The sequence below is a fragment of the Chroicocephalus ridibundus genome, chromosome 4 (genome assembly GCF_963924245.1).
Source record: "Chroicocephalus ridibundus chromosome 4, bChrRid1.1, whole genome shotgun sequence".
NCBI lineage: Eukaryota > Metazoa > Chordata > Aves > Charadriiformes > Laridae > Chroicocephalus > Chroicocephalus ridibundus.
In genome coordinates this window covers 86,527,157-86,550,727 of record NC_086287.1, presented here as the reverse complement: position 1 = coordinate 86,550,727, position 23,571 = coordinate 86,527,157, and positions in this window count along the sequence as shown.

The window sequence follows — 23,571 nt, the reverse complement described above, 5'->3', positions numbered from 1 at the left end:
TTTTCAGGGATGGTGAAGAGACAATGAGGTCCCTCGGTTCAATGAGGTTCAATGGATTGAACCATATAGTCGTTACATCTTGGTCTACTGGTGACTCTTCAAAAATATTTAGCAGCAGCAGGGAAGTGCAGGTGGATGAAATAAGCCCCTTGATGTCTCAATTCAGCTGTGACCTGACCCCTAACATCCTCTGTGTATCATAATCAACAGGGCTGACAAACACTAGACCGTAGAAAAATTGTGGCATTGTTTTTTTGTCTATTCCATAAAAACTAGCTAAAAAAAGGGGGTAGCAAAAAAGTGGATTTCAGTCCAAAGTAGTGAGAATTTGGTCAGTGGAGTAACTGAGAAAGTTATAGCAGACTAGCTGAAATAAATGCTAGATAGAAATGATACTGAAGGAGTAGAAAATGGAATAGCAATTGAAGTGGAAGCCACTGTATAAGGTCAGGTTGCAATTCCAGTATATACAACTGATGATCCCTGGTCATCGATCATTGATCGAGTTCTGTTTCATTTGTGGAAGAATTGTTTCTATAAAAAATTAACAGAATCTTCAAATACACCCGAGGAGGATCACACTTTTCCCCCCTGTTTTGGAGAAAAATTAGTGAATCAAGACCAAAACACTGTCTCAGTTTATTAAATTTATTTATATTTTTTTTTGTTTCACACACAGTGTTTCTTCACAGTACTAACATATTCTTTGGTTTTCTTTCCTGTCGCTGTATGTATAATTAAACGAATGGGGGGGTTATGTATTCAGTGGCAACAGAAAGATTTCTGCAAGCTGATTTAAATTCACTGGAGAGGGAGAGAGCGACAAAGATATAAAATGATATTTATTTGAATGATGCATTGGGCTACGGTGGGTTTAAGCAGTGCTTACAACTAGCACAAACAAGCGGGTTCTGTGAACACCATTTTAAATTGAAGAGCACATTCTTGCAGCCTTCGTTGCAGCATTTCTTCCTGAATTACTGGTAATTTTCTGCGCTCTGAGAGCACTATATAATCATATGTGGTCAAAACATTGCACTGGGAAGCCTAATAGAAAAGGAATTCAACAAAACCAGGTTTCTGCAAACCCAAAACTGTAGCGTGAGGTCAAGAATGGAAATGGCAAATTTATGAGATAGTATTTGTCTGATTTGGGAAGAAGGGAAGGGTTTTTCCATAGTGGCTAACAGTAAACTGTTTTGTTTAATGTCTTGAAGGTGCCTGTTTTGCCATAGAGATTAAAATCTTAATCTCCTGGTTAGCTGCTTATTCCTATTGTATAAAAAACCCCAGCCCTAGTTCCAAATCAAGAATGAACTCCTGTGAGCACAAGGGGGGTGAATTTGCGTATGCCGTCTGCAGCTGTCTCCATTTTGAACAGGTGATTTCCTAAATAATTCCTTATCAGAAAGCTTCTTTGTAAAGTTTTGCTGGCTGTGCGAAGGATAAGATATATTCAGGTCTCCTTTTTATCATCGTCATTCTGTCTGAAAGAGAGAGAAATAGACATTTTGGTATATTTCTGAGGTTTTTGTCTACACAAGAAGAAGGGTTTATTGTTTCCTTTTTTTCATACAGGAAATAATTATAGCTTATTAAAAATCAGCCAAGGATTTTAAGATGTAAAGATATTTTCTAAGTGTTTTCCATTCTCTAATACTTATGTGCATATGGTATTTTGTAGAAATACAGTACAATGCTTTAAATTGACAGAAGTTACTGAAAATGTAATTTTAACAAAGCTGAAGAATTTGAAAAGTCACCAGTAAGAAAACCAGGATCTATCTGCAGGGGTTTGTTTGTGTTTTGTTGGGTTTGGTTTGTTTTTTTTCCTTTCAGAGTGATATTTTATTTCAAACATATTTACTGCTTCTAAAGGCTTGTAAAGTAGAATTTTTGTGTAGATATTGTATTTTGCTTTTTTCAAATCTAGAATGTCTTAGCTCAAAATATTTTTTTTCTATTCCTGGTGTGACTTACTTTGTTTTGTAGCAGTTATGACTGAAACATTTGTCCCTTTATCTTTTGAGTTTGAAACTTGAAAATATTAATGATTGATGGTGAGACCAAACAAAAGAAATTCAAGGATCCTACAGTGACGCTAGCTTCATTTTAGGATGCCTAATTCTCTGTTAAAGAATTGCATTTTAAGCATGTTAAAAGTGATCTAAATGGCGAGCTTCTGCTTTAAGCATGCTTTGTATTTCAGGAAGGGGTTGTTCTGCCCTTAGTAAACTGCATTATCTTAAGCCTTTTTTTTTTTTGGTGAATAAAAACATATTAAAGCAACGTATTGAGAAGTAGCTGTTCATTAATCTGCTGTGCTGTTGTACTTCTATATGGGATGAATCATAAGCTATTGAGGAAAAATCACAAAGTACTTCACTTTATTAAAATATGAGAAGCTAATTTATTCTAGTGCTAGTTGTCTGCAGATTCAAAAAAGTCCTTCAGAAATCAATGTTTTTCATTTTCCTCCTGACTTGTCAAGGTGTCATTAACATGAGAGCAAGGATAGCTATGTTGAAGAAGATTTTGATTGCTTTTAGCTAGTAAAAAATGTGGATGTTCATAATTCACACACAAATATACTTTTTGGTATCTTTTATGTTTTCTCCTGTGCCTTTTAGGTAAACACAAATCCTTCCTTTATAAAATTATTTTTAAACTTTTAAGTTGTAAAGTTTCAAAGAAAAAATTAGTCATATTTAGATAAGTGAGATTACAAGAAGACATAATAAGCATCCAGCGAGTTATGACTCTACTGCGTAAGTATCTTTCTACAGATGCAGAAAATGAAATAGCATCCCACAATCTGCGAATGTGAAGTCGAGATTAGTCATCATTGAAAAGATACCATTCCAGTGCACTCAATTTGTGTGTCTCTGTAATCTGCCAGTTTATCTCTAATCATTAAGCTTGATGCATTTCCCCATTTTCTTGGTCTTCCCTGAAGAAATCTGTGGTGTAAGTTTCTGAATTCCCAGGCTAGGCTGATGCACGCTCTTCAGGTATTTCGGTAGGTGTCTGAGATTGCATTACACGTCATTCACGTCCCACTCTTCATGAAAGACTAAACCTCTCCAGTCCTGAAGTAGGTCGTAAACACTTGTTTAAATTCCAGTGACATAGGTCCTTTCGTGAACTTCCTTCCATTCCTGCACGGAAGTGTTTCCACTAACATAAAGTATGGTCTGGACTGGTCTTCTTCCAAATAAGGTATCTTTAAATAATCTTTCCAAGTTTTTAGTTACTGTTCTTTCCTAATACCTAATCCCAGGCTTCACAGAGCAGGAACTTTAATGACATACAGGATGTATACATGTTTTGTAACTGTTATTTCACTCAAGCTTGTCAGAGAATAAATGCAAGTTTAATTGGGAGACAGAAAAACTAGAAACTCAGAAGGACTCTGCAACATTTTAAGGTCATAATTTGCAAATCCTTGACTTTGACTAAGCTTCATCTACTAATTTGTGCAAATATTTGCAAGTATTCTTTATTGGGCGGGTACATGTCATAGTGCCTAGTGGCAAAATACTTGTTAGGACTATAACAGTGTTAGGAAGAAAGGCAAACTAGAAAGGGCACATTTTCAACTATGCAAAGTATAAAGCTTATGAAATTTGACTGAAAGAGAGTGGAGAGAAATAGTCTTAATGCAAGGGAAACTGAAAATAATTGAGCTTTTTGACCTTGAAAGTGGTCCTGTATGAGGCTGAATTCTTGCATAGATAATATAAAAAATAGGAGTGTTCAAATGTTACACATCTATACTGCATTATCAAGGAGGAACAACTAATGATTTAGGAGATTAATTTTCCTGTCATCTTCTAAAATCCTTGAAGATTCATGATCTTTCATAAAACTCATGTGGAAATGGATTAAGCTTTGCTCTTGTCTAAAGTAAAAGACTCCTTTAGAACAACTGCAATATTGATTATTTTGCCATCCTTTTTAGATAGCATCTATGTAGCGAGTGGGAAAAGTATACTGAATGTTAACTGTTCCAAAAAGTTTTACCCTAATAAGTTTGAAGCAGCATCATTCAAGCTTGAATCTGTTGTATTATTAGTATTATTTAAATATACACGAAAATATTTGCAATAGGAGTAGTTTGTTTTTTGTAGTGCCATGTCTGGTTTTTGTCACTGATAGTGTGTGGAAAATGTTTTACTGTCACTGCAGTTTCCAGAGATAACCTTATCTTACAGAACGGTTAAAATGGAGAAGTAAATGATGAACCCAGCCCTGCTATACTATTAAATATTTCTTCTCTCGTTGCTAGTAAATGCTATCAAAAATAGTTACTGCAGTTTCAAAGAATGGAATTAGAACAATATGCATGAGGTTCATACAGTAGTAAAGTTCTTAATTTTATCATTCATTTTACTTTTTTTTTAGTTATTTTAGCTTTTGTATTGCTTAAATTTTTAGTGGTTTGTGTAAGACAAATTATCAAAAAAGGGGTTTATATTTGTTCAATAAAAATCTGCTTTCAACCAAAATCTGGAAAGAATTATATCTCTTTAATAGGAACCCAAAATTATCTAAGAAATATTAGTAGATAATTAGTTTAGAATTTGCGCTGAGGGCTATTCTCTTCGTTCTGTGCAGAAGTCTTCTTGCTGCGTGAGGTTTGGGATGTAGTAGGTGAAGTCCTCAAAGGAAAACAAAGGCCAAAGCAAGAACGATGTATCTTTGTGACACAAAATCAGAGATACTATGGTCAGGCCATGGCGAATGGCTCTGGCTACAAGAGCAGCTAAATAATTAGAGGAATGAGAAAAATACCCTGCCCAAAATCATGAAGGCTTGTACGAAGTGATGTGAAATACAATTATACGTTCAGAATGTTTGATCATCAATATTAGGGCTGCAGCCTTTCTGTGGAGCAGGGACATCTGGCACTGTGGTGTCTTGCTTTGCCAGCCAAGAGGGCGATATCAGAGTAGTGGTCTAATTCTTAATAAATTCTACTGCCAATAAAAGTGAGAGAGTGAGCGTCTTCAAAGTTATTACATTAATTCTGATGGAAAATTATGAAATGGGGCAAGGACAAATCGGTAAAGTAATGTGGCAGCCAAAACCACTCAAGCTCTAAACAAGAAAGGATATATGTAGTTCAATGTGTGTTAATGTCTTTTATTTAATCACCTATAGTAGTAATTAATGCACTGTATTTGCACGTGCATTTCTTACGCTTAGGACTGTTTGACAGTAAGGCTGTTGATGTTGTTTAACGTAACTGTCTCCTAATTGTCATTAGAGGAACAGTTGCTTTGATTAATGAGCAGTTCAGGTGGGCCGGGACTCATTACTGAGCAACCTGTCTGGTCCAGTTCCTTAAAGGTTGGTCTTGCAGAATAACTATCCAGTATATCTTGGGATATATTCTAAATAGCAGTAGTATAATAGGATAGCGCAGCACATTCCACGTAGCGGAACAGGCCAACCTATTTGAAGCTGTGAGTGTCTGAATTAGAATGGCTCCTTACCAGTTCTCCTCCTTCTTTAGACCCGTGTGGGGCTGGTTTGTACACAAGCTGTATCACATGCACGCTGTCTCTTTCTTACATGAAGTCATTTAATAAATGGATACTCTTCTCTTAATCTTTTTCTTTCCTGATCTATTTATTCAGGATGCAGAAACTGCCTGTGAGTGACTTGGGTTTTGTAAAACCTCTCCAGCTCTCTCTTCCATTTACCAAAGTTTGAGAAGTGGTTGGTGGCTGGAAAAATTACTTTAGCCAGGTCTAGAATGATGCATTTGACCTTGAATTCATGAATGTAAACTCATCTCAACTTTTTGTGGCCTGCTTTGAATTAACTAACTTCTTGTTGTGTATTATTGGTTGATTAATAATGAGACTGGCTTATTTACCTTCAATGGGAAAATAAATCAAAATTCTTTGGAAACAAATATGAAAACTGCATCTGAACTGCAGAAAAATCCAATTTAGCTCTAATTGATCAGATGCTTGATGACCTAGTTTCAAACTAACACGCTGCTGTGCCTGAAGAAATCTAAGAAGCCTGTAAAAGTAATTAGCAGGGTTGACTAAACCTTTTCTTTTGATTTTAAACTTGAGACCATTTTTATCGAAGGATGTCTACAGAAGAGGTAATGTTACTACTCTTTGTTATGGCAGGAACAAACAAAATTCATTTCACCATTTAAATAAAACAGTTTTTAAAACTTGATGTGAAACAGCAAATATATAAGAAGGAACAGGGCCAGATGAACAACAGTAAATGGAGAGGATGAGTGTAGTAAATACCAATTTAGTAGTTATCGCAAAGGCAAAATATTGTATTTCAGCATGTTGTGACTTTGTGGGGGACGAAAAGTAGAAAGAATAAAGAGTTTTACAAATTTGAAATATCAAAGCATTGTTAGAAATTGAAGATATCACCTGCATTTTTATTTTTATAAGTGATACATGTATTTTAACATCATTCAAACCTGTAAAGGGTAAATACTTTCTTGAACTAGCTTGGAGGTGTGGGATGTTCTTTTAATAGTTCAAGTCAAATCTAAAACACTCATAAAAAAAATTTTCATTGTGGAATTCTAATAAACATTCACAGGTATTCTAACTCATAGAATCTGTGGAAAGACTTCATTACTATTTTCCTATAATCTTCTGTTTTAAGAGACCACAGTGGGGTCTATTGAGACCGCCTACAGTAGTCATTATTTTATATCGGGAGTTCACTTTTGAGTCAAATGCGGTGCCTGTCCCTGTTTACTGCACTTCGGTTCCCTTTGCAGAGCACGACCTGAGCTCCCTTCACTCGAAACAACACTGAAAGATGTGTTCCAGCGGCACATCCAAGCTGCTCTAGTCCCTGGTGGGCAGTTTGTCCACAAGACTTGAGCTACTTGGAATAAAAAGCCAAAAAACCATGTAATTCACTGTTTCAGACTATAGATTTTCTTCTGCTGGTCTAGACATAGATGTTTTAATCTGTTATCTGTTATTTTTACGTTTGCATCAACTGGCATTTTGTGTCCAGAGTAATAACTTTTGCACAGACTTTGGTTTTAGACAATCCTGAAGCTTCATTGCAAAGGTGGTTACTTCTGAAATGACTGCAAAGCAGGGCTTCATCGGGCAGGGTGTGCTAGTGAGGGCTGTGACAGAAGGCATCGTCCCCTGAACTAGGTATCAGAGCTCCTGCACAGGCCCTACGAGTTGACTTTTTCCTACCAAAGCGTCCCCCTTCCTGCCCACAACCGTTAATGATTCCAGGCTGAAACCAGTCTCTGGACATAGGCTTTCCAGTGTTTGTGGCAGTTCTTCCTAATATTGCGGGTAGCTTTCTTACAGACTCATTTCAAGACTGGATTTACTTTTTTGGAACGCTTTTTGTGTTCACTTTTGATGCTAAGTGCATTTTTCATCACTTGTACAAATACCAAAGACTAGGAATCCAGCCTCTGGATTGGTGCTGTTTTGCACTGGGGGATTAGCTACAACATATGATCTGAACTTGACAGAGAAGTAAAAAACAAAAAAAACCCCTAAAAAGCCCATAAAAAACATGCTATGACATAGAAAACAGATTGAGCTATGACTTACCTTTAATTTTTTTATTATGTTAAAAAAAAATCACACAGTTGCCCAGGTCCAGACAATTTTTTGTTGGAAGGCAGAATAAATTGAAAAAAATAGATATGTGAGAAAAAGCACCTCTGAAAGCAGTAACACTGAAAACAAAGAAAAATATCTCCTAGCAGCGAGGAAGGTGACCTGGGATGCTTTTATATTGATCTTGATTAACTTTTTAAACTTGTGGTCATAGTTACAACAGTGAAGACCATTTTCAAAATGACCCAAAGCTCTTGGAAAAGAAACGGAAGATTGGACCATCACTCATCTTTAATAGCACACAGACAATAAATTGAGTTTTGTTTCCCTTAAGCCATACAATTTTTCTTTGCATTTTATTTTAAGCTTTAATATTTTAACTTTAAGTTTACATCTCTAATCTGGAAAATGGTTTTTGTTAGTATTTTTATTAGACTGAGTGAGATAAAATGGCTGTTAGTACACTCAAGAGAAAACATCCTCTGTAGTGAAGGTATCTCCTGAACTATGTGAAACAAAAAGATTAAAGTTGACGTAATAAATACAGGTCACGATGCTGCTGAGAGACCTCCTTCTCTGCAGCTGGATTCTTCTCTCCATTTTAATAAAGCTATTCCCGCGTTACCGCTGGTGAGTATGGAATGAAGCCCACAGAATCTTTTAACAGATAGCTTAACATTTAAAATTGTTAATGGGTCAGATTCGTGCCATCTTGCTTCTGTAAGAGCAGAGCCCGATAATGTTAATATTTAATATTAATCATTACTATTAGTCATCTTTTCTGACCATTTAAGATATGTAACCGTCCATAGTGTGGCAATATAGTGGCTATATATATCTTTGTGCATAAAAATTTTCTATTATTTTCTTTGGTGTAGAGACATCTAATAAAATTAAATAATTGACTTATGTTTAAGAAAGCAGCTTCAGGGTACTTACTAACCCAAGGCATGAATCTAGGTAGTAACAAAATAATTACTTGCTAATTGGTCTGTGATTACACTTACATAACCCTGTCACAGTTATAGAACATATCCTAATTGCATCTCAAAATAATGGTGTTACTCCATCATGTTACCTCCTGCTTAACTGAATGGAAAATAAAACTTTTTAATTACTTTGAAATATGATCTTCAGATTCCGGACACTAAAGAAGTTTGGTGGTTTGTTGGCTTTTTTTTTTTTTTTGAATGGCAATTTTTGAAGAAACTATTCTGTTCAAAACTAAGTTTGAAGAAAAACCTTATAGTGTAATGAGAGTCTGAAATTAAGCTCCTAATTGCAGGATATTTCTGAACTCTTTATTGTATACCATCAGACTATTAAGGGTAATATATTTTACATAATGATAGCAATTTAGTGAACATTTATCATTGAATATTTCAACTTACAATGTTTTAAGCTACGCTACTAGTCAATTTTAGAAGCTAAAAATGGTGCTTCATTGCCCCAGGGAAACACTGAAGTTAACCTAATGGCATGCGGTAGCACCTTGGGGAGGTTGCAAAGGGTACGCTAAGCGTTTTCTACCTGGGTCCCACTTGTGTTCTCCACCCAAAGCAGCAAGTTGGAAAGCTTGGCAGTTCTCTCAGGAGATGCTCTCGCGCCCAAAATCTAACCTTCACAGTTGCTTTCAGCTGTAGACTCAAGACTAATGGACTTCTGAATTCCAAATACCATTGGGGAATACCTGTTTTGCAAAAATGTAGATATAGTGATGTGTATGGTTTTCAAAGCTGAAGCCTAGAAACTTTAAAAGCTCCTGAATGCCCACATATGGAAATGATGTTGTTTCCAGCAGTGAACTGTGGGAGACATTTAAATGGCATTTAAAAACCTCCTTAAAGTAACAGTGTCATCCCTTTAAAAAAAATTGAAAAACGTTGATTCAGAGGAAAAAAAAAAAGTGTTTCTTTGTATTCTTACGATACATAAAAATGTAGAAATAAGTAACTTTCACATTACTAAACCCAATATAGGCTGCCAGGCTAAAAATAGATCACAAAGATCATAGAAGAAAAGCTAAAATAGACGGGGGAGATAGGAGTAACATCTGCTAGATCCAAAAAATTTTGCAGGGCCATGGAATCAATGCTGCTGTTCTAATAATCCTTTAGTCCCCATGATTGAAAGCAAATATGGAAAGAAGACAAATGTTTTTTTCTTATTAATTTCTTTCGAATAATTCACTCACAGCCTAGTGGCTGCTTCGTGCACATTCTATTTGAGAATAGACTTGCTTGGAGCAATATAGTTTATATGTTTGATTAATCTCAGTAACTGAGGAAGCATAAAAGGATTAGTACCATGTGTTCTCTTATTTCTGCTTCATCCGTTAGTTCATAAATTACACTGAGAGTTGGTGTTTATACAAACTTTACAAATCCTTAAGAATTTCTAAATTGCTCAGAAACCGGTTCTTTTAAAATCCATTTAGTTAAATAGAGAAGGAACAACAATGTGTTCCAATTAAAAATATATTCCATACCTGATTTTTGTTAATCTGGGCCAGCTCTTATTTAGACAGGATGTGCATTATGAGATTCTTATAGGCAAGGCTATTGGCTTGATTAGCGTCAGCAGTGCTGGTAAGATATATCAGTTCTTTTCTTCTGAGATACCAAAAAGAAATAGTTTCTTCCGTCCCAGTGTATTATAGAGAAACATATACCTCATCACAAAACTCTCCTTCCATTGGAATGAAGGCAGACTAATTTGATGGGTATTGCTGCAAGATATTGGGCTGATAACGAAGGCTAACCATATGCTCAGTGGTGCTTAGAAGAGGCACAAGTTCATTAGTGTTTCTGCTGTTGCTGCTGCCAGTGTTGTCAAGTATTATTTCTGTAAATAGTTGCCCTCATGGTCTGTGTATGCTGTAGCTGCCTGGGAATCGTGTGCGTACAGAAGGATGAAAGAAGTGCTGGAAGGGTAGAGGCTGATACTGCGGAACTTGATGTAATAGCAGACACTGAGGTCTTCCGAAGTCTGGACTCCATCCATGACTGTATCGTGTTCACTGCGGTATCATTACTTTCAATTGCAAACAAGTGTTGCAAGCAGGTTGTGGCACTGTAAACTGCGTTGCTGTCGTCCAGCGCACGTTCCTCTGCAACACCACTGAACAATTTTCCCTGCCTTCCTAAGTGACGACTCCTGTCAGGTAGCTTCATCCTCATTTCTCTCTCCACTGCATCTCTGTGTCCATTCGGGGCTCTTCAGACGCTTTATCCTTCATTATCTGTAAACGCATGGAGAAAATTTTTCACCAGAGAAATTGTTTCACGTAGCAGGGTATTTGTGGCTTCGCTGGACAGTCTGAGGTAAGGTATGGGAAAGTCGTCTTTATTTTGCACTCCTTTCCCACTGAAATTCTCCACATTTATTTGTGATTAAAAGCCACTTAATTGAGAGATTATGCTCTAGCGTGTCAATTTTTGTTATAGAGTGTACGTTACTGCACATCTTGGTTCTAAAGATCATTTAATGGCTTAAAATAGGTGTAGTAACGAGCATATGAAACCTTACGCGTGACTCTGAAGTCTTACTCGTGTACAAAAATGTTAGACTTGCTGAAGCTGATGCTTAATTCAAGCCTCACTATACAGAGGAACCTTTTTGAACAATTTTAACTTTTTCTTTAGATAACTGCTTTAGAAGTTTTCAGCCTTCTTCCGTTTCTAAATCTGCTGCTGAAACGCATATTTCTCTCATCTGTTCTGACTCGCCTCTTTCCAATCCCTAATGGATTCCCCCTGCCTGCCCTTGAGTTATAGACCATTTCTGAAATGCTGTATGACAGCACTTTCTTGCAGTGTTTTCAAAGAAGAAAAATTGGCTGTTTGTCTCTCAAAGTCCTGGAAAAGAACTTTTGCTCTTAGCATTTTCACGAGGTAGAGGGCCAAGGCTGGTTTCTCATTCCCATCAGGTGGGAAGACGGTACAGGGAAGAGTAATATAGATAACTCTTTAATCAACGTCCCAGTCTTGCAAAGCACTAATCTTTTAAGGGTAGTAAGTGTTCTCAGGTCCCACAGAAGGCAGCGTAAGCCTAGCGCACTCAGCACTGTCCTCAAGATCTGAAATTTAATGGTGTTTAGTCTGAACCGGTACGTATAGACTGAAAAAGATTCACCATATGGAAATCAAGGCAGCAGGAGATAGGTGGTGCAGCTTGCTGATGTACACTCATAGTTAACAGCTTTCCTTGTTTCGTACATGAACAGTAACGAGCGGTAGATCTTGCGTGTTTTTCCTGCTGTTTGGGAAGGTGTTTAGTAACACATAACTTTTTCTCTGTGAAGGGAAATAATTGAATTGGTGCAACCAAATTGCCTTTGGTCTTCTCAGTGTAAGCTCAACACAACGATCTGTGTAAGCCCATCACTATAAACAGATTTGCTGTCTTGAATATATAAGTTTTTACTGTCTTTGGCACATGATATTCTAAAACATTCTTAAAAATGTAAATATTTTTAAAATACGGGCATTAGAAATTGCTCTGTTGTTATAACAGTGACTTGGAGTGTTACACAAAGCTGTTTACCAACCCTTCCTGAATGGTTGAATGGTTTAGTTCAAAAAGCTAAGGATTTTCCTTTTGTGTATTTATTGAGCCACAGTAATATTAATTAGGGGGATATCTGCTGAATTGCTCTTGGGTCCTTTCAGCTTTGTCTTTTATGTACCATTTGTTGTAAAAATCTAAGGGGATTCTGTATTTCTTAAACTTCTTATTGGAAGGACTGTTTAGAGATACTGCCCTTGAAGGTACCACTCAAACATACTCAAAAAATCTAGTTCCCGGTTGTTTCTTCTCCGTGTTCTTTCTCCACCCATTCTTTGCTCTGCCATTCAGCCTTTTAGGATGCCCAGATTATAATTCTGATGTCCACCTTTTGTCATCACAGGAAATTTTGCCTTTGGATAGTGCTAAAACTCACTCTGTAGGGTTCTGCTAGCGCCCGAGCGTAACACTATGCAGTGTTTGTTCCGAATTAGCTTGGTCTTCCGTGTATGGCTTTCAATTCCACTATACTAAACTTAATTTTTAGTGGTTCTATATTAAATTCTAATTGTTCGTCTACAAGGAATGACCCATAACAGAGTTACCTCTTTCATTCTTCTCTTGAAATTTGACATCACAGAATTACCAGAGTCTTTTGGGGGGAAGACACTTCAGAATGAAACTTCCACTCACTTAAGACTCTTTTAGGTGTTTTGATACTTGCATCCTTTTTCTTGTTTCCTCCCAATTAATTTTTTTCATTAGCAAGTCCTTGACTGAACCATTTCGAGCAGAAGAGATGAAAAAGCATGTAAATAGTGAAGTGACACATACGTACAGAGTGGGTACAGGTGGGTTGTTCTTTGCAGATTTTTGCGTTCAATGATACTTAAGGCATTTTAATATCACAGAAGCAAGCTAGCTCTCCTCCTGCAGCTGAACAACACCAAAGTGCAGTTATGAGGATTTTAGTACTGACAGAGCACTGTGTGCAGTATTTTATCACTAATTTCTCATCCCTTCAGCCACATGCCATAGGCGAGTTCTGTCTCGTGACTGATTCTCTGTGTCTCTCAGATCCTTCTGAAAGAAGTTGTTAATCTGAGAGTGGAGAAGGGCAAACTGTATTTTACTGAGTGAGAGTTAAAGTGGTAGAAGGATGCTCAGTTAGGGAGAAAAAAGGTGAATATGAAGAGGATGAGAAAAACACTTCTCTAGTGCCTCTTCATCAGTGATCCCCAGATGCTTTGCAAAGGCTCCCAGTGCTCTGCATTGGTTGAGAAATATTACGCACTGAAAGCTGAGTCAAAGAGGAACTTCGAGTGTGGGCTACTAGTGAAGGCTGCAACCAGTCCGTGGCAGAGTCAAAACCAGTTGCTCCATTAGAACAGTCTGCCAGTGCTATTTTTGTGATTTTAATCTATGGTTTATGAATTCTCTTTATACATGAAGACCCACTGAGAAAACAGAGATGAGAAAGGGAAGCTATGAAAAGGGCATGAAATCTAAGCTAAAAGGTACTACCTTTTCGTGAGCTGTGAGCTCCTCTCCCATGGCCCTGGCAAAAGCGGAGGGCTCTTGCTGCCTTGTATTAAAAGTGGAGACGGTTCATCTCATGTACTAATTCCATTTCCACAGATCCAGGTGATAAAGCTGCCATTTGAGTCAAGCCAAGTGAGACTGTGTCACTTGTGGGGGTGACTGATTAACAAACGAGTAAGCGAGGATCCTGTCAGCATTCCAGCTCTTCCTGTACGGCGTTCAACAGAGAACTCCTCTGCTTACTCTTTCGCTGTTTCTAAGGGAGAGAATACAGTTTTCTGCAGTAGCAAAACACAATAGTTTCCTTCAGGAGCTTTGGCTGAAATAGAACTGCAGTGTTTGGCCATAGCAAAATTAAAGGAGGACTACAGAGTCATGTCTAATAATGAAGAGACAGAAATATGGAGTAGCTCTGCTTCCAGATTATATTAATATCTTCTTTTTTTGGTGACCTAGTAAAAATGGAAATTCAGTATTTATGAAATCTAAAATGAAATTTTGAAGAAGGTACTGATGTTTTTTCTAAAAGAAAAATACAGCTGTGCTTGGTCTAAGCATAAAATGAAGTCTTCTGTAATAAATAGTGGAAGACCTTGAGAACGTACCTCTCCATAGGCATTGCTTCTAAACATGATATAGCTGCATATTACTTCAGAAGTAAATGTTTAAAAATAAAGGTAGAAATCTTAGAAGTTTTATTTGATTATATATACTTACACCATATATATATGGAGATGCCCATATTTGTTGTTTGATTGCTGACCACATGATTTCTTGCTCTCAAATGTATTACTGGTACTTCATCTACAACTTGCAGTTTAAGCATCTATTAAATATTTGATGTGCATCACAAATAACCATAGCTAATGCTTATGCATACGTTTTCCAAAATATACTTTTAAGACACGGTATAGTAAATTTAAAGTGGAACAGAAGCATAAAAGTTGCATTCTACTCTGAGTTTGCAGTTGGGTATTTTATGACTAAAGCTGTTACTTCCTTAACACTTGATGTTTATCATTGGATAAGGAAAAAAAGACACCCAGGCCCAACAGAGGCACCTGGACTTTCTGTAATTAATCTTAACATCTCAATTTCAAAACATATATATGAAAGGGTTATTATATCAAACAGCCATTGTGGATATAAATATTATTGTGGGTATAGCTGAAAATTCTGTAAAAGTACAAGTAGTTTTGCAACCAATAAATGAATTGGAATTAGTTTATTGCTAGCATTTTTATTTTAGTATTGAAATTTTCCTGCTACAGTCTCAAAAGAGTACTGATACAGGGGAAGACACCTTTATAAAGTATTTTATGAAGCTTTATTTACAACCTGCTAGAGAAATAACACCTGAATTGAAACATTTATGTGGACATACAAGTTCTTGAATATGAATTTTAGCAGTTACTCTGGACTGGTGTTTTTATAATACAGAGCAAATTCTACCCCTTCACCTCCTCCGATGAGAGTCCAGATGCCAAACTTGTGTCATAAACTTTTTTTATGCCCTAGTAAAAGCTTTGTGCATCCAGAGAGCGAGTTCTCCTGGGACTGTGTTTGTCCTGGGGGAGGGAGGGGAGAATTTTTCTCAGTTCTCTCTTTGTCAAACTCAAAAAGACAATGAAGGCAAACACAAAGTTAAAGCAACTGAGTGTAAATAATAAATGTACAGATATCGTTGTGGTGTTTTTACCCCCATACTGTGGCTTTCTATTAATTCAGTACTATCAATGTGCTAAAGATGGTTTATCTTAAGGATCAATTTGTATGAAAACTTCCCACTTTTTTTATGATGTAGTGATCACAGGTGTGTCAACGCAGGGAAAAAAATAGTACAGTAAACTGGTATTTGAAAATATCCAGCTGTTCTTGTTTGTAAATTGTATAATACAATCAACTAAAAATTCTTTATCGTAGCATATGTCATAGCTTATATCACTGGTTTTAAATAATCGTAAACCACGTTCTTTTTCCGCTAAACAAATATTACTAGCTTTGAACTTTATTTACTAAAGATAATCTAATGCTATTCTCTTTTACTCTGTTCTTATGACAACTTTGGACACTTAGGAGTATCTTCCTCTTGAAGGTAAACAATTTCTCACGTGGTCTTTCTGACTTAGACATTAGTGTTGCCTGGATACAGCTGGTGCTATTCAAATAGTCTGCTGCGATGCTGTCAGCATAGCCATTTTCTTACATTGATTTATAAAGGCATTATCTGTAAAAGCAGCTCCGGCTTTTACATGAGCAAAGGGTAGGAGCCAATAGAATGCAATTTAGTTACCTTCTTACGAGAGGTGTTGGTTTCCCAATGTCTTACAGCAAAGGCAGATACTTTACAACAGATGAAGGTTGAATGCTAACAGTGTTCATGTACCTTTTAGCATTACTGTCCTAGGAGGCATCTTTCAAATATCTGAATCATTCACTAATTTAAAGTCTGCAAGTTAGAAAGTTAAAAATGCCAATGGTAATTGTCAAATCAGCTGAGAGATGTTGGCATTTTACAGCTAGCATTTTTGCAACTCTCTTAAGTTTTCCTAGTTCCTTTCTTATATTCTATATTTTCAACCTTTATCATGGCAACACCCTAAGAGCTTTGGAGATTTACACTTATAGTGCACGTTACTGCAATAACCTAAATCACAGTGATCCAGACTGTCTTCATATACCAGCTTAATATCTCTGTGAGACTTGAAAATTAAAACCTTAAAATAGTTGATTTCACTTGTACAAAATATGACTTTGTCAGTCGTTCCACAGTTCAACTCCCGCACTTCAACAAAACAGAACTCTCTCGGAACTACCAACAAACGGGGATGGCTGGGTGAACACCTAGAGGAGGAGATGGTACCGCCAGCTGAGCGTGCTGCAGGACTCGGCAGTGAACAGGCAAAAATTAGAGTGGCGGTCACAGCAAAGCTTGCAGCAGTGCATATGAGCGGCACTCTACGATTTTAAACAGGATGTAATTAACATATGAAAGTCACTGTTGAAAAGAATTTTTGGAGCTGAGAAGCAGGGTTTTATAAATCTTAGTGTTTCATGATTTGTTCTCTGAAGCATCTGGTACTCGTCATTGTTTGAGGCAGGATTTTAGTAATACCTTAGTCTGCTTTATAATAGCCTGAATGTAATTAATAATTTACCATTGAATTTCTTAACACAGCGCACACTGTGCTCCATTGCAAACACTGCATTATTTACACAGCCTGCAGTAGGGGACTTAGACCAGGGACATGGTGCTTCAGCGGATTTGCAGGTGTCATAATGGTCAGTTACAACCGGTTTAAGGCATCTGAAGTTCTTCTCTGTTCAGGCGAGAGCCCACGATAACTCTACCCACCCAGCAGTAGGAGAGCACGATGATGATTTTAGATCAGGTTTTCCCCTGGTTTGTACTGTAGAACTGAGATCCAGTAGATTCTATAGCCAAATTTTACTAAGACTTTTTCTTGAATTGAAGAAACTGTTTCATTAATTCGTTATGGAATGTGGCCTCGTAGGGCAGATCCTGTTAGCAAGTGCTGAGGCTCTCGTGTTCACTGGTGTTTTTTGAAATGGCAGCTGGGTATTTGGAATCTTCAGAAATGCAAGATTTTCATAATGAGGGTGAATGCCAGCAAGGTGAACAGATTTTCAGAGAAAAAGCCTTGCTGCTGGAATCTAGTAAGAGGTTACTTGAAGAGAGAGGAGACTGTTAATGCCACTTCCTTTATTGAATAGCAGTGACACCTAGTATTTATCACATGCGTGCAGTTTGCCTGACACAGTGCCTGATAGCACATTGCATGCTAACAAAATGGAGGTTGTTTATTCTCGTATTGGCCTGGTGAGCTGGCTCTTATTTAATCGCTGTAGCTGACCGGAGCAGGCCAGTTCTGTTCTGCGTAGCACAAGTTGGATACAAATGCATATGTGTATAGGTCTTTATTTTAGCATAACATACCACATTTTGTAACTACTTACGCTAAATTCTATGCTAAAATCTACTGTACTTTAAAACAATTTGCATTTAAATTCTCTGTAGACCTTTGCAGGTGAGTGATTTGGGGAAGGGGCTGTATTTGTGCTCTATGTGTTCAATTCATACCACAGTGGGGCCCTCAACTCCCAGACTGATCATCTAGGTGCTATTGCAATAAAAAAGTAATAATGATAATAATAAAATTAACAGCTATAGTTAGCTGTGACAAGCTGAGCATTTTTTTTTTCATCTCCAGCTGGTAGAAAATTGCAGTACATATTTTTCTCCAGACGTAGTCTTGTACTTAGGCTTTCCATTACGTGGAAAAATATCCCTGCATTTTCTTGCTCGCTTTATCTGTTCGTCTGCTTCAGTGACCTTACTGATATGGAACCTTGTAAAGTAGTGAACTAACACTGACAGACACAGGAGGTCAGACACGTGTATTTGCTGTAATGAGTGATGCTTATATGCTTACATTAGCAGCAGTGTTACTTCCAGACTGTTAGATAAACAGGTATCAAGGTTGAGTTTGCCATCATTACTGGAACTGCTTGCATGTCTCTGCTTTTTCTGCCTTTATCACTGCAGAAAAGTTGAACAATTTTTGGTTTTGTGTTGTGGTTTTTTTTTTTTTAAAGTCTAGATCTTGAAGCAAAGTATGCATTCTCTAGATTTCTTGCTCTGATGAAAATGTTTACTTGTCTGACTCCTTGGGAGATGCGTTGCTGCAGGACGACTGCACTGAGTGCTCTGGCTCTTGCCGTTCATGGAGCTGTATGTCTTTTCTTCACAGACATAGTAAACTCTTCTGTATGCTACTGCTGCTACACGTGCATTTAAAAAGAAAAAGAAGTATCTTTGCTTGCAAAATTAGAATTCAAATCTTTGACGTTTTGGCAGTTGCTATATATAGAAACACGAGAAGGATGTTTTTAACATTCAGACAAGAGGTCTGCATTGGCCATCAGCTGTAGAAGAACAGCTCAAAGGAGGGGCAACATGAATCTCCCGAGAACTGAAGACGGGATGTGCCAACAGAGAAGGTCAACAACAATTTATGAGGGAAAGAGTAAAAGACATGGAACAAGTATAAATAGTTCATTTCTGTTGTACAACAGCCCAGATTCTAAAAACCGGCAATTAAGGGACACAGCTAGGAGCTGCATGTGAACCATCAGTGTATATATATTTCATCTGACACCTTCTTCCATCCATTTATATTGGTCTCCATGGCTTCTTGTGACATCATATTCCAGACTTCGGTGTATTTGGGAAAAAAAAACAAAATTCAGTTCTTTAAAAATTTTAGTGGTTGATTTCTAGTTATATAGTATAAGAAATTTTAAACAATCTTACGATTTTTATGTATCATTCATTCTTTATAGACCATGGCCTTACCCTCTTTCATCTGTTCTGTTTCATACTGAAGGGGCTTAATGCAACTCATCTTGTCCTGTATGAAAGCCATACTATAGCTCTTATGATTCTTGTTGTCGTCCTTTGTGTCATTTCCAGTTCCACCATATCCTTTTTTGAGATGGCATAAATGACAACTTCATGCAGTTTTCAATTGCTGGGGTTACCGTTTTGTAACATAGAGTTCCACAGATCTGAAAGGGAATAGAATCGGGCCCTTATTTTTGAAATCAGGATATTTATACTCAAGAGCTTCCTTTCTGCCTTCTGTATATGCCTTAACGTAACTGGTGTGAGGGGTGTGACTTGTCTGGAGTCAATATTATAACTGAGTATTTTGGCATTATTATGTTCTGGGTTTGTGTTGTTGCATCCCTCTCTGCTATATTTCATAAGCCTTCTCGATAGGCACTAACTATTGAGCTGGCATTTATTAGGAATTTAGGTTATTCCCCTCTGAGTTTTATTTTGTCTTCCATTGCATGTGTCATGTGTCCTTCTATATTGTACATCCTTCCTTCATTGTTCTTTGCAGTTTGTTTTTATATTCTTGAATCTATCATCTGAAAACACTGTCATCTCACTATTCTTTGCCAGGTCGTTTCTGAACTGCCATGAAGATTTTCTGATAATACGCTCTCTTATTCTAAGACATCAACTTGATGGGATTTGATAATTCTACATATTAGGACTAAACTCTTCATAAAACTACGAGATTAGAATTCTGTGGAAAGGGCACTTGAGGTGGTAATTCTAAATAAAGTGGAGCAATTTCTGCAGCCAGAAAATTTGTGGAAGGAAGGATTTTGATTAAGCTGGTTGCAAAGCAGCCAATGCAATAGTCTTCCATTCAGAGAAAGTTACAGTTTACCGATTACATGTAGAGGGATGATTTACTTAGATTTTTCAAAGTCCTCCACATCTTATAAAGAGTAGACGCAGTGCGAAAAAATGAATAGCACAATGTAAGAATGGGAAACCAAGTAACAGCCTAACAAAAATGTGAAGAAAATAATGTGAAGGTAAGTTTACAGTGCATTTATGTATCCTAAACTGTGAAACGAATGGAACAGTTACCATGTTGTCATGTCTAAGTCAAGGTGTAGGCAGAAGAAAGATAGTAGTTTTCATCAATGAGTTTCCTGGGCACGTCTAGGAATTTAACAGGAAAAACAGTTAAATGCTTCCTATATATATCAGTATTTTATGTAATGTTTCCTGGGCCTGACGTTTAGCTGTGTAATTCAATATGAAAAAAATACAGAGCACAAGAAATTAAAAGGTACTGAAATTGAGGGAAAAAAAAAAAAACCAAAAAAAACATTTTTAAGTTACAATCTTCAAGTCTCGAAAGCCTGGAATAAAAAAAAGGGGATATAGGGTCAATTGCTCAGTACTATGCAGTATTTAATTAAAATCTATCCTACTGCTATCAAAACTATTTTTTTTCATTTCACCGTCTTTAAGAAAAAATAAAATAACTTTCAGATCTCTCCTAGTATTTAAGGAATTTTTCGTTATGCTTTTTAAAATAAGGCTAAATGGGATATGATTGTTCTGAAATTAGTAACCACTTCTTAAATATTATGAGTATACGTTGAAAAAAAACCTAGATTTTGATCTGCTAGAGATTTAGTATCTTCAGTGTAAGTAGCAAGGATAAGCTAATACCTGATAATATCAGAACGCTATGTATTTGCAGCAGCATTTACCTACGTGCCAGAAGTGGTTAGAGCCACCATTATAAATGTAGGCATCCCGTTTCACCCCCCTCCATATTTAATGTCCGACTTCAGCTATTCCTGATGTTGCTTCCTCCGCAGTTTGAACTGTCTCACACTGAGAACTTAGAGCGCCTTCTTTCCTTTGCAATGTCCGTGATTCTCACAAGTCATTTGCCCAACTTAATTGCAGGTTTCGGTAGCTCCGTGTGTCCTCCTGTGGCTGGAGTTGAGGTGGCTGCAGAGATTCACTGCCCCCTGCCCGTCACTGCGCTGCTGCCCGGGACAGGGGGGTCTGGAACAGGCCGAGCTGCTTCTGGGGTCACTGGCTAATTCATATCAGTCTTACTGGAGGGAGCTGATTAAAACAGTGCGTCAAGGAGTGATTAAGCAAGGAGTTCAGCTGCCGGTAATGTGGTTGCAGTAAATTCCAGCAGGGAGACTGTAACAAGTAGCTGGGGACAACATTCTCTTCAGCAGCGTATTTGTAGCCAGAAGAGGACAGCTGTCTCCAGCCTAATTCACTCCCAGTCTGCCTCAGACTATAACAAGTAGTTAATCTGGACCTGCTTTTCCTCTGGCCTCTCAGCTTGAACTGAGCTTTCACAAACTACCTGACTTGCTTTCAAGTACTTTTTTTTTTCTTTTTTTTTTTCCAGAACAATCACTCGCATCCTTCCTTCCCCGTTATTAGGTCTGTGTTTGCAGAATCACCTCATTTCACAGCTCTTAATTAGTTGCAAAGGCAGTGGCAGCGCTCCCGCTGTGCCACCTAACCCCCTCACTTAGGTTGCTTTCTTCTCCAGACAACAGCTCTAAGCCCATCTGTGAGCTACTGTCATTTGTGATTTTTTTTATAGCATCATGTGTATTTTCTTTTTTTGCTTCACACTTAGATGAGAGGTGTTAATTTGTAAATAAAAAAATAAAATTAAAACAGTGAAAGCAAGAGGGAGAAGCTGCTGCCAACTGAAAAGAAGATGAGGGCATTAGAGAAGCAGCTGGGGTTGCTGCAGTGCTTGCTGGCAGCATTGATCCCCTGATTGATTCCGTTCGGAGCTCTGACTCCGCAGTCACGAATTACTAACTGGGTTCTTTTAATGTTATCACTTACACCATCCACGTCTCTCGGTACCAAGTTCGTCAATACTGTATTACTTGAAGAGGAGGAGATAGAAATAAGATGTTTTCAGTCATGATGACCATCTCAGATGAGAGCAACTGAGAGCCGTCTGACTTGCAACCTCAGGTTTCATGGTGAACTCCGTTAGATTAGAAAAAGTCTTTAAGTTTTTCTCTTCCTTATTTGATTCTTCAGAGCCTTACAGAGTTTTGCTGAAATCCCTTCAGCTCAGTTCATCTAACTCATCCAAACATTGTCTGCAACTCTACGTAATTTTAGGGACTTTGCCATTTTGGGTATATTTTGGGGTAGGTCTTATTTGGTAAAGCTCCACTTCACTCAACATAAAAATTGTCGTATTGAGTTTGATAAGTAAAACAAATGACAGCACAGTGTGTTAACCCCAGATGATTTATCAATCCGTAATAAATAATCTATCGATAGGGACTCTTCCATTAAAACCCTGCGTAGGCAGCCTGAGACGGAGCTCTGAGTCCATCAGTGTGAGTTTGTGAGTATTTTTCTAATCTTGTTTATATTATCTAGTAAAATGACACTACTCTAATATGCTACAAAACTTGAAGTCTCTTAAACTTAAAAATACTTCACAAAATGCAAAATTAATCTATTTTGAACTAAATCTACAATTAATTTATGCAAAACTACAGTGGTTTAAAGAATATAATGCATCTTTTTTGAATAGGAAATAATAAAGCCTAAATATGATTTGAATATTGGTGTTAAAACGCTTTCCATATTTCTCTTGTAACAGTACTTCTAGATTTGTACGATGCCTAGTTTTACATCCTGGATTTAATGACACCGCAGAGTTAATTTCAAATGAAACTTTCCCTTTACTTTATGGTAGGGAAAAAAAGTTTCACATGAGGCTGGTGTTCAGTGGAGGATTCCAGGACTTCACTTCTGATTTGCAGTATAAAGTGAGATCTGAAATCGGGTGTGTTTCAAGTGGTTTGAGGCTTCCTTTACAAATCCCCAGTGCTGAGCAGTTTCACCTTAGAACTCTGGCGAGGGATTTGCACGTATTGTTTGACAGAAATATCAGCATCTGAAGACACTGAAAGTTTCTGGGGTCAGTCGGCATTTAGCAAACCCTGCATGAGGACACCCCTGTGGATTATGCCAGCCATTGTTTTGCATTATTCATTGGGGTACTTGAAACAGCGTGAATCTGGATGGGATACAGACATGTAATTTGAGGTGAAACCTTCATATTAATGTATTTAATATTTGATATACATTTGGAATAATTTAGTTTATCCATACGCAAAAAATTCAAGAAGAAAGTTACAGAGTAAGTTTAGGAAATTGTTCAAGTCACAGACCTAATAGTTCTCCTGACCTTGACAGAACTGCCTAAGTTAAAATACCACAGTATTTTTTCTTAGCTTATTTGTACTTTCTTAGTATTTAAGCTCCTTTATAGTATTTTGTCTGAAACATTACATTGGGCTACATCCTACACGAGTAAAAACAGATTGTTGCTTAATTTCAATACATACACACTTTGTGTTCTTTGTAGCATGCTGGCTTTAGAGAACAGCTTCACCTGTGAGAAGGGACGCAGCGCGCCAGGACGAGCGAGATCTGAGTTTTGTTCCCATTTGTGCCCCAGATTGCTCAACAGTGTTAGAAAAATCACTGCTGCTCTCTGACTGAGCTTTACCA